We start from the raw sequence: 8,631 nt of genomic DNA, 5'->3' as shown, positions 1-8,631 counted from the left end.
CCTTTAAATCGATTTATCTCCGTTAAAATGGCTCTAATCGCGATTTGGGGGGTGTCCAGATCGTCGAAATTTTTATACCCGGATTTCCCAGAATAAAATATTTCATTAACCTTTATTTGTCGGCTGGTGAGTTTCCCAAACCTTTAAATCGATTTATCTCCGTTAATATGGCTCTAATCGCGATTTGGGGGGTGTCCAGATCGTCGAAATTTTTATACCCGGATTTCCCAGAATAAAATATTTCATTAACCTTTATTTGTCGGCTGGTGAGTTTCCCAAACCTTTAAATCGATTTATCTCCGTTAAAATGGCTCTAATCGCGATTTGGGGGGTGTCCAGATCGTCGAAATTTTTATACCCGGATTTCCCAGAATAAAATATTTCATTAACCTTTATTTGTCGGCTGGTGAGTTTCCCAAACCTTTAAATCGATTTATCTCCGTTAATATGGCTCTAATCGCGATTTGGGGGGTGTCCAGATCGTCGAAATTTTTATACCCGGATTTCCCAGAATAAAATATTTCATTAACCTTTATTTGTCGGCTGGTGAGTTTCAGAAACCTTTAAATCGATTTATCTCCGTTAAAATGGCTCTAATCGCGATTTGGGGGGTGTCCAGATCGTCGAAATTTTTATACCCGGATTTCCCAGAATAAAATATTTCATTATCCTTTATTTGTCGGCTGGTGAGTTTCCCAAACCTTTAAATCGATTTATCTCCGTTAATATGGCTCTAATCGCGATTTGGGGGGTGTCCAGATGGTCGAAATTTTTATACCCGGATTTCCCAGAATAAAATATTTCATTAACCTTTATTTGTCGGCTGGTGAGTTTCAGAAACCTTTAAATCGATTTATCTCCGTTAAAATGGCTCTAATCGCGATTTGGGGGGTGTCCAAATCGTCGAAATTTTTATACCCGGATTTCCCAGAATAAAATATTTCATTAACCTTTATTTGTCGGCTGGTGAGTTTCCCAAACCTTTAAATCGATTTATCTCCGTTAAAATGGCTCTAATCGCGATTTGGGGGGTGTCCAGATCGTCGAAATTTTTATACCCGGATTTCCCAGAATAAAATATTTCATTAACCTTTATTTGTCGGCTGGTGAGTTTCCCAAACCTTTAAATCGATTTATCTCCGTTAAAATGGCTCTAATCGCGATTTGGGGGGTGTCCAGATCGTCGAAATTTTTATACCCGGATTTCCCAGAATAAAATATTTCATTAACCTTTATTTGTCGGCTGGTGAGTTTCCCAAACCTTTAAATCGATTTATCTCCGTTAAAATGGCTCTAATCGCGATTTGGGGGGTGTCCAGATCGTCGAAATTTTTATACCCGGATTTCCCAGAATAAAATATTTCATTAACCTTTATTTGTCGGCTGGTGAGTTTCCCAAACCTTTAAATCGATTTATCTCCGTTAAAATGGCTCTAATCGCGATTTGGGGGGTGTCCAGATCGTCGAAATTTTTATACCCGGATTTCCCAGAATAAAATATTTCATTAACCTTTATTTGTCGGCTGGTGAGTTTCCCAAACTTTTAAATCGATTTATCTCCGTTAAAATGGCTCTAATCGCGATTTGGGGAGTGTCCAGATCGTCGAAATTTTTATACCCGGATTTCCCAGAATAAAATATTTCATTAACCTTTATTTGTCGGCTGGTGAGTTTCCCAAACCTTTAAATCGATTTATCTCCGTTAATATGGCTCTAATCGCGATTTGGGGGGTGTCCAGATCGTCGAAATTTTTATACCCGGATTTCCCAGAATAAAATATTTCATTAACCTTTATTTGTCGGCTGGTGAGTTTCCCAAACCTTTAAATCGATTTATCTCCGTTAAAATGGCTCTAATCGCGATTTGGGGGGTGTCCAGATCGTCGAAATTTTTTATACCCGGATTTCCCAGAATAAAATATTTCATTAACCTTTATTTGTCGGCTGGTGAGTTTCCCAAACCTTTAAATCGATTTATCTCCGTTAAAATGGCTCTAATCGCGATTTGGGGGGTGTCCAGATCGTCGAAATTTTTATACCCGGATTTCCCAGAATAAAATATTTCATTAACCTTTATTTGTCGGCTGGTGAGTTTCCCAAACTTTTAAATCGATTTATCTCCGTTAAAATGGCTCTAATCGCGATTTGGGGAGTGTCCAGATCGTCGAAATTTTTATACCCGGATTTCCCAGAATAAAATATTTCATTAACCTTTATTTGTCGGCTGGTGAGTTTCCCAAACCTTTAAATCGATTTATCTCCGTTAATATGGCTCTAATCGCGATTTGGGGGGTGTCCAGATCGTCGAAATTTTTATACCCGGATTTCCCAGAATAAAATATTTCATTAACCTTTATTTGTCGGCTGGTGAGTTTCCCAAACCTTTAAATCGATTTATCTCCGTTAAAATGGCTCTAATCGCGATTTGGGGGGTGTCCAGATCGTCGAAATTTTTATACCCGGATTTCCCAGAATAAAATATTTCATTAACCTTTATTTGTCGGCTGGTGAGTTTCCCAAACCTTTAAATCGATTTATCTCCGTTAAAATGGCTCTAATCGCGATTTGGGGGGTGTCCAGATCGTCGAAATTTTTATACCCGGATTTCCCAGAATAAAATATTTCATTAACCTTTATTTGTCGGCTGGTGAGTTTCCCAAACTTTTAAATCGATTTATCTCCGTTAAAATGGCTCTAATCGCGATTTGGGGAGTGTCCAGATCGTCGAAATTTTTATACCCGGATTTCCCAGAATAAAATATTTCATTAACCTTTATTTGTCGGCTGGTGAGTTTCCCAAACCTTTAAATCGATTTATCTCCGTTAATATGGCTCTAATCGCGATTTGGGGGGTGTCCAGATCGTCGAAATTTTTATACCCGGATTTCCCAGAATAAAATATTTCATTAACCTTTATTTGTCGGCTGGTGAGTTTCCCAAACCTTTAAATCGATTTATCTCCGTTAAAATGGCTCTAATCGCGATTTGGGGGGTGTCCAGATCGTCGAAATTTTTATACCCGGATTTCCCAGAATAAAATATTTCATTAACCTTTATTTGTCGGCTGGTGAGTTTCCCAAACCTTTAAATCGATTTATCTCCGTTAAAATGGCTCTAATCGCGATTTGGGGGGTGTCCAGATCGTCGAAATTTTTATACCCGGATTTCCCAGAATAAAATATTTCATTAACCTTTATTTGTCGGCTGGTGAGTTTCCCAAACCTTTAAATCGATTTATCTCCGTTAATATGGCTCTAATCGTGATTTGGGGGGTGTCCAGATCGTCGAAATTTTTATACCCGGATTTCCCAGAATAAAATATTTCATTAACCTTTATTTGTCGGCTGGTGAGTTTCCCAAACCTTTAAATCGATTTATCTCCGTTAAAATGGCTCTAATCGCGATTTGGGGGGTGTCCAGATCGTCGAAATTTTTATACCCGGATTTCCCAGAATAAAATATTTCATTAACCTTTATTTGTCGGCTGGTGAGTTTCCCAAACCTTTAAATCGATTTATCTCCGTTAAAATGGCTCTAATCGCGATTTGGGGGGTGTCCAGATCGTCGAAATTTTTATACCCGGATTTCCCAGAATAAAATATTTCATTAACCTTTATTTGTCGGCTGGTGAGTTTCCCAAACCTTTAAATCGATTTATCTCCGTTAAAATGGCTCTAATCGCGATTTGGGGGGTGTCCAGATCGTCGAAATTTTTATACCCGGATTTCCCAGAATAAAATATTTCATTAACCTTTATTTGTCGGCTGGTGAGTTTCCCAAACTTTTAAATCGATTTATCTCCGTTAAAATGGCTCTAATCGCGATTTGGGGAGTGTCCAGATCGTCGAAATTTTTATACCCGGATTTCCCAGAATAAAATATTTCATTAACCTTTATTTGTCGGCTGGTGAGTTTCCCAAACCTTTAAATCGATTTATCTCCGTTAATATGGCTCTAATCGCGATTTGGGGGGTGTCCAGATCGTCGAAATTTTTATACCCGGATTTCCCAGAATAAAATATTTCATTAACCTTTATTTGTCGGCTGGTGAGTTTCCCAAACCTTTAAATCGATTTATCTCCGTTAAAATGGCTCTAATCGCGATTTGGGGGGTGTCCAGATCGTCGAAATTTTTATACCCGGATTTCCCAGAATAAAATATTTCATTAACCTTTATTTGTCGGCTGGTGAGTTTCCCAAACCTTTAAATCGATTTATCTCCGTTAAAATGGCTCTAATCGCGATTTGGGGGGTGTCCAGATCGTCGAAATTTTTATACCCGGATTTCCCAGAATAAAATATTTCATTAACCTTTATTTGTCGGCTGGTGAGTTTCCCAAACTTTTAAATCGATTTATCTCCGTTAAAATGGCTCTAATCGCGATTTGGGGAGTGTCCAGATCGTCGAAATTTTTATACCCGGATTTCCCAGAATAAAATATTTCATTAACCTTTATTTGTCGGCTGGTGAGTTTCCCAAACCTTTAAATCGATTTATCTCCGTTAATATGGCTCTAATCGCGATTTGGGGGGTGTCCAGATCGTCGAAATTTTTATACCCGGATTTCCCAGAATAAAATATTTCATTAACCTTTATTTGTCGGCTGGTGAGTTTCCCAAACCTTTAAATCGATTTATCTCCGTTAAAATGGCTCTAATCGCGATTTGGGGGGTGTCCAGATCGTCGAAATTTTTATACCCGGATTTCCCAGAATAAAATATTTCATTAACCTTTATTTGTCGGCTGGTGAGTTTCCCAAACCTTTAAATCGATTTATCTCCGTTAAAATGGCTCTAATCGCGATTTGGGGGGTGTCCAGATCGTCGAAATTTTTATACCCGGATTTCCCAGAATAAAATATTTCATTAACCTTTATTTGTCGGCTGGTGAGTTTCCCAAACTTTTAAATCGATTTATCTCCGTTAAAATGGCTCTAATCGCGATTTGGGGGAGTGTCCAGATCGTCGAAATTTTTATACCCGGATTTCCCAGAATAAAATATTTCATTAACCTTTATTTGTCGGCTGGTGAGTTTCCCAAACCTTTAAATCGATTTATCTCCGTTAATATGGCTCTAATCGCGATTTGGGGGGTGTCCAGATCGTCGAAATTTTTATACCCGGATTTCCCAGAATAAAATATTTCATTAACCTTTATTTGTCGGCTGGTGAGTTTCCCAAACCTTTAAATCGATTTATCTCCGTTAAAATGGCTCTAATCGCGATTTAGGGGGTGTCCAGATCGTCGAAATTTTTATACCCGGATTTCCCAGTTTAAAATATTTCATTAACCTTAATTTGTCGGCTGGTGAGTTTCCCAAACCTTTAAATCGATTTATCTTCGTTAATATGGCTCTAATCGCGATTTGGGGGGTGTCCAGATCGTCGAAATTTTTATACCCGGATTTCCCAGAATAAAATATTTCATTATCCTTTATTTGTCGGCTGGTGAGTTTCCCAAACTTTTAAATCGATTTATCTTCGTAATTATGGCTCTAATCGCGATTTAGGGGGTGTCCAGATCGTCGAAATTTTTATACCCGGATTTCCCAGAGTAAAATATTGCATTATCCTTTATTTGTCGGCTGGTGAGTTTTCCGAATCTTTAAATCGATTTATCTCCGTTAATATGGCTCTAATCGCGATTTGGAGGGTGTCCAGATCGTCGAAATTTTTATACCCGGATTTCCCAGAATAAAATATTTCATTAACCTTTATTTGTCGGCTGGTGAGTTTCCCAAACCTTTAAATCGATTTATCTCCGTTAATATGGCTCTAATCGCGATTTGGGGGGTGTCCAGATCGTCGAAATTTTTATACCCGGATTTCCCAGAATAAAATATTTCATTAACCTTTATTTGTCGGCTGGTGAGTTTCCCAAACCTTTAAATCGATTTATCTCCGTTAATATGGCTCTAATCGCGATTTGGGGGGTGTCCAGATCGTCGAAATTTTTATACCCGGATTTCCCAGAATAAAATATTTCATTAACCTTTATTTGTCGGCTGGTGAGTTTCCCAAACCTTTAAATCGATTTATTTCCGTTAATATGGCTCTAATCGCGATTTGGGGGGTGTCCAGATCGTCGAAATTTTTATACCCGGATTTCCCAGAATAAAATATTTCATTATCCTTTATTTGCCGGCTAGTGAGTTACCCAAACCTTTAAATCGATTTATCTCCGTTAATATGGCTCTAATCGCGATTTGGGGGGTGTCCAGATCGTCGAAATTTTTATACCCGGATTTCCCAGAATAAAATATTTCATTAACCTTTATTTGTCGGCTGGTGGGTTTCCCAAACCTTTAAATCGATTTATCTCCGTTAATATGGCTCTAATCGCGATTTGGGGGGTGTCCAGATCGTCGAAATTTTTAAACCCGGATTTCCCAGAATAAAATATTTCATTAACCTTTATTTGTCGGCTGGTGGGTTTCCCAAACCTTTAAATCGATTTATCTCCGTTAATATGGCTCTAATCGCGATTTGGGGGGTGTCCAGATCGTCGAAATTTTTATACCCGGATTTCCCAGAATAAAATATTTCATTAACCTTTATTTGTCGGCTGGTGGGTTTCCCAAACCTTTAAATCGATTTATCTCCGTTAATATGGCTCTAATCGCGATTTGGGGGGTGTCCAGATCGTCGAAATTTTTATATCCGGATTTCCCAGAATAAAATATTTCATTAACCTTTATTTGTCGGCTGGTGAGTTTCCCAAACCTTTAAATCGATTTATTTCCGTTAATATGGCTCTAATCGCGATTTGGGGGGTGTCCAGATCGTCGAAATTTTTATACCCGGATTTCCCAGAATAAAATATTTCATTATCCTTTATTTGTCGGCTAGTGAGTTACCCAAACCTTTAAATCGATTTATCTCCGTTAATATGGCTCTAATCGCGATTTGGGGGGTGTCCAGATCGTCGAAATTTTTATACCCGGATTTCCCAGAATAAAATATTTCATTAACCTTTATTTGTCGGCTGGTGGGTTTCCCAAACCTTTAAATCGATTTATCTCCGTTAATATGGCTCTAATCGCGATTTGGGGGGTGTCCAGATCGTCGAAATTTTTATACCCGGATTTCCCAGTTTAAAATATTTCATAATCGTTTATTTGTCGGTTGGTGAGTTTTCCAAACCTTTAAATCGATTTATCTCCGTTAATTTGGCTCTAATCGCGATTTGGGGGGTGTCCAGATCGTCGAAATTTTTATACCCGGATTTCCAGAATAAAATATTTCATTAACCTTTATTTGTCGGCTGGTGGGTTTCCCAAACCTTTAAATCGATTTATCTCCGTTAATATGGCTCTAATCGCGATTTGGGGGGTGTCCAGATCGTCGAAATTTTTATACCCGGATTTCCCAGAATAAAATATTTCATTAACCTTTATTTGTCGGCTGGTGGGTTTCCCAAACCTTTAAATCGATTTATCTCCGTTAATATGGCTCTAATCGCGATTTGGGGGGTGTCCAGATCGTCGAAATTTTTAAACCCGGATTTCCCAGAATAAAATATTTCATTAACCTTTATTTGTCGGCTGGTGGGTTTCCCAAACCTTTAAATCGATTTATCTCCGTTAATATGGCTCTAATCGCGATTTGGGGGGTGTCCAGATCGTCGAAATTTTTATACCCGGATTTCCCAGAATAAAATATTTCATTAACCTTTATTTGTCGGCTGGTGGGTTTCCCAAACCTTTAAATCGATTTATCTCCGTTAATATGGCTCTAATCGCGATTTGGGGGGTGTCCAGATCGTCGAAATTTTTATACCCGGATTTCCCAGAATAAAATATTTCATTAACCTTTATTTGTCGGCTGGTGAGTTTCCCAAACCTTTAAATCGATTTATCTCCGTTAATATGGCTCTAATCGCGATTTGGGGGGTGTCCAGATCGTCGAAATTTTTATACCCGGATTTCCCAGAATAAAATATTTCATTAACCTTTATTTGTCGGCTGGTGGGTTTCCCAAACCTTTAAATCGATTTATCTCCGTTAATATGGCTCTAATCGCGATTTGGGGGGTGTCCAGATCGTCGAAATTTTTAAACCCGGATTTCCCAGAATAAAATATTTCATTAACCTTTATTTGTCGGCTGGTGGGTTTCCCAAACCTTTAAATCGATTTATCTCCGTTAATATGGCTCTAATCGCGATTTGGGGGGTGTCCAGATCGTCGAAATTTTTATACCCGGATTTCCCAGAATAAAATATTTCATTAACCTTTATTTGTCGGCTGGTGGGTTTCCCAAACCTTTAAATCGATTTATCTCCGTTAATATGGCTCTAATCGCGATTTGGGGGGTGTCCAGATCGTCGAAATTTTTATACCCGGATTTCCCAGAATAAAATATTTCATTAACCTTTATTTGTCGGCTGGTGAGTTTCCCAAACCTTTAAATCGATTTATCTCCGTTAATATGGCTCTAATCGCGATTTGGGGGGTGTCCAGATCGTCGAAATTTTTATACCCGGATTTCCCAGAATAAAATATTTCATTAACCTTTATTTGTCGGCTGGTGGGTTTCCCAAACCTTTAAATCGATTTATCTCCGTTAATATGGCTCTAATCGCGATTTGGGGGGTGTCCAGATCGTCGAAATTTTTATACCCGGATTTCCCA

The sequence above is a fragment of the Ochlerotatus camptorhynchus genome, unplaced genomic scaffold (assembly GCF_037179485.1).
Source record: "Ochlerotatus camptorhynchus isolate MF236.1 unplaced genomic scaffold, CSIRO-AGI_Acam_v1.1 ptg000011l, whole genome shotgun sequence".
NCBI classification, from domain to species: domain Eukaryota; kingdom Metazoa; phylum Arthropoda; class Insecta; order Diptera; family Culicidae; genus Ochlerotatus; species Ochlerotatus camptorhynchus.
Note: the sequence above shows the minus strand (reverse complement) of the source record.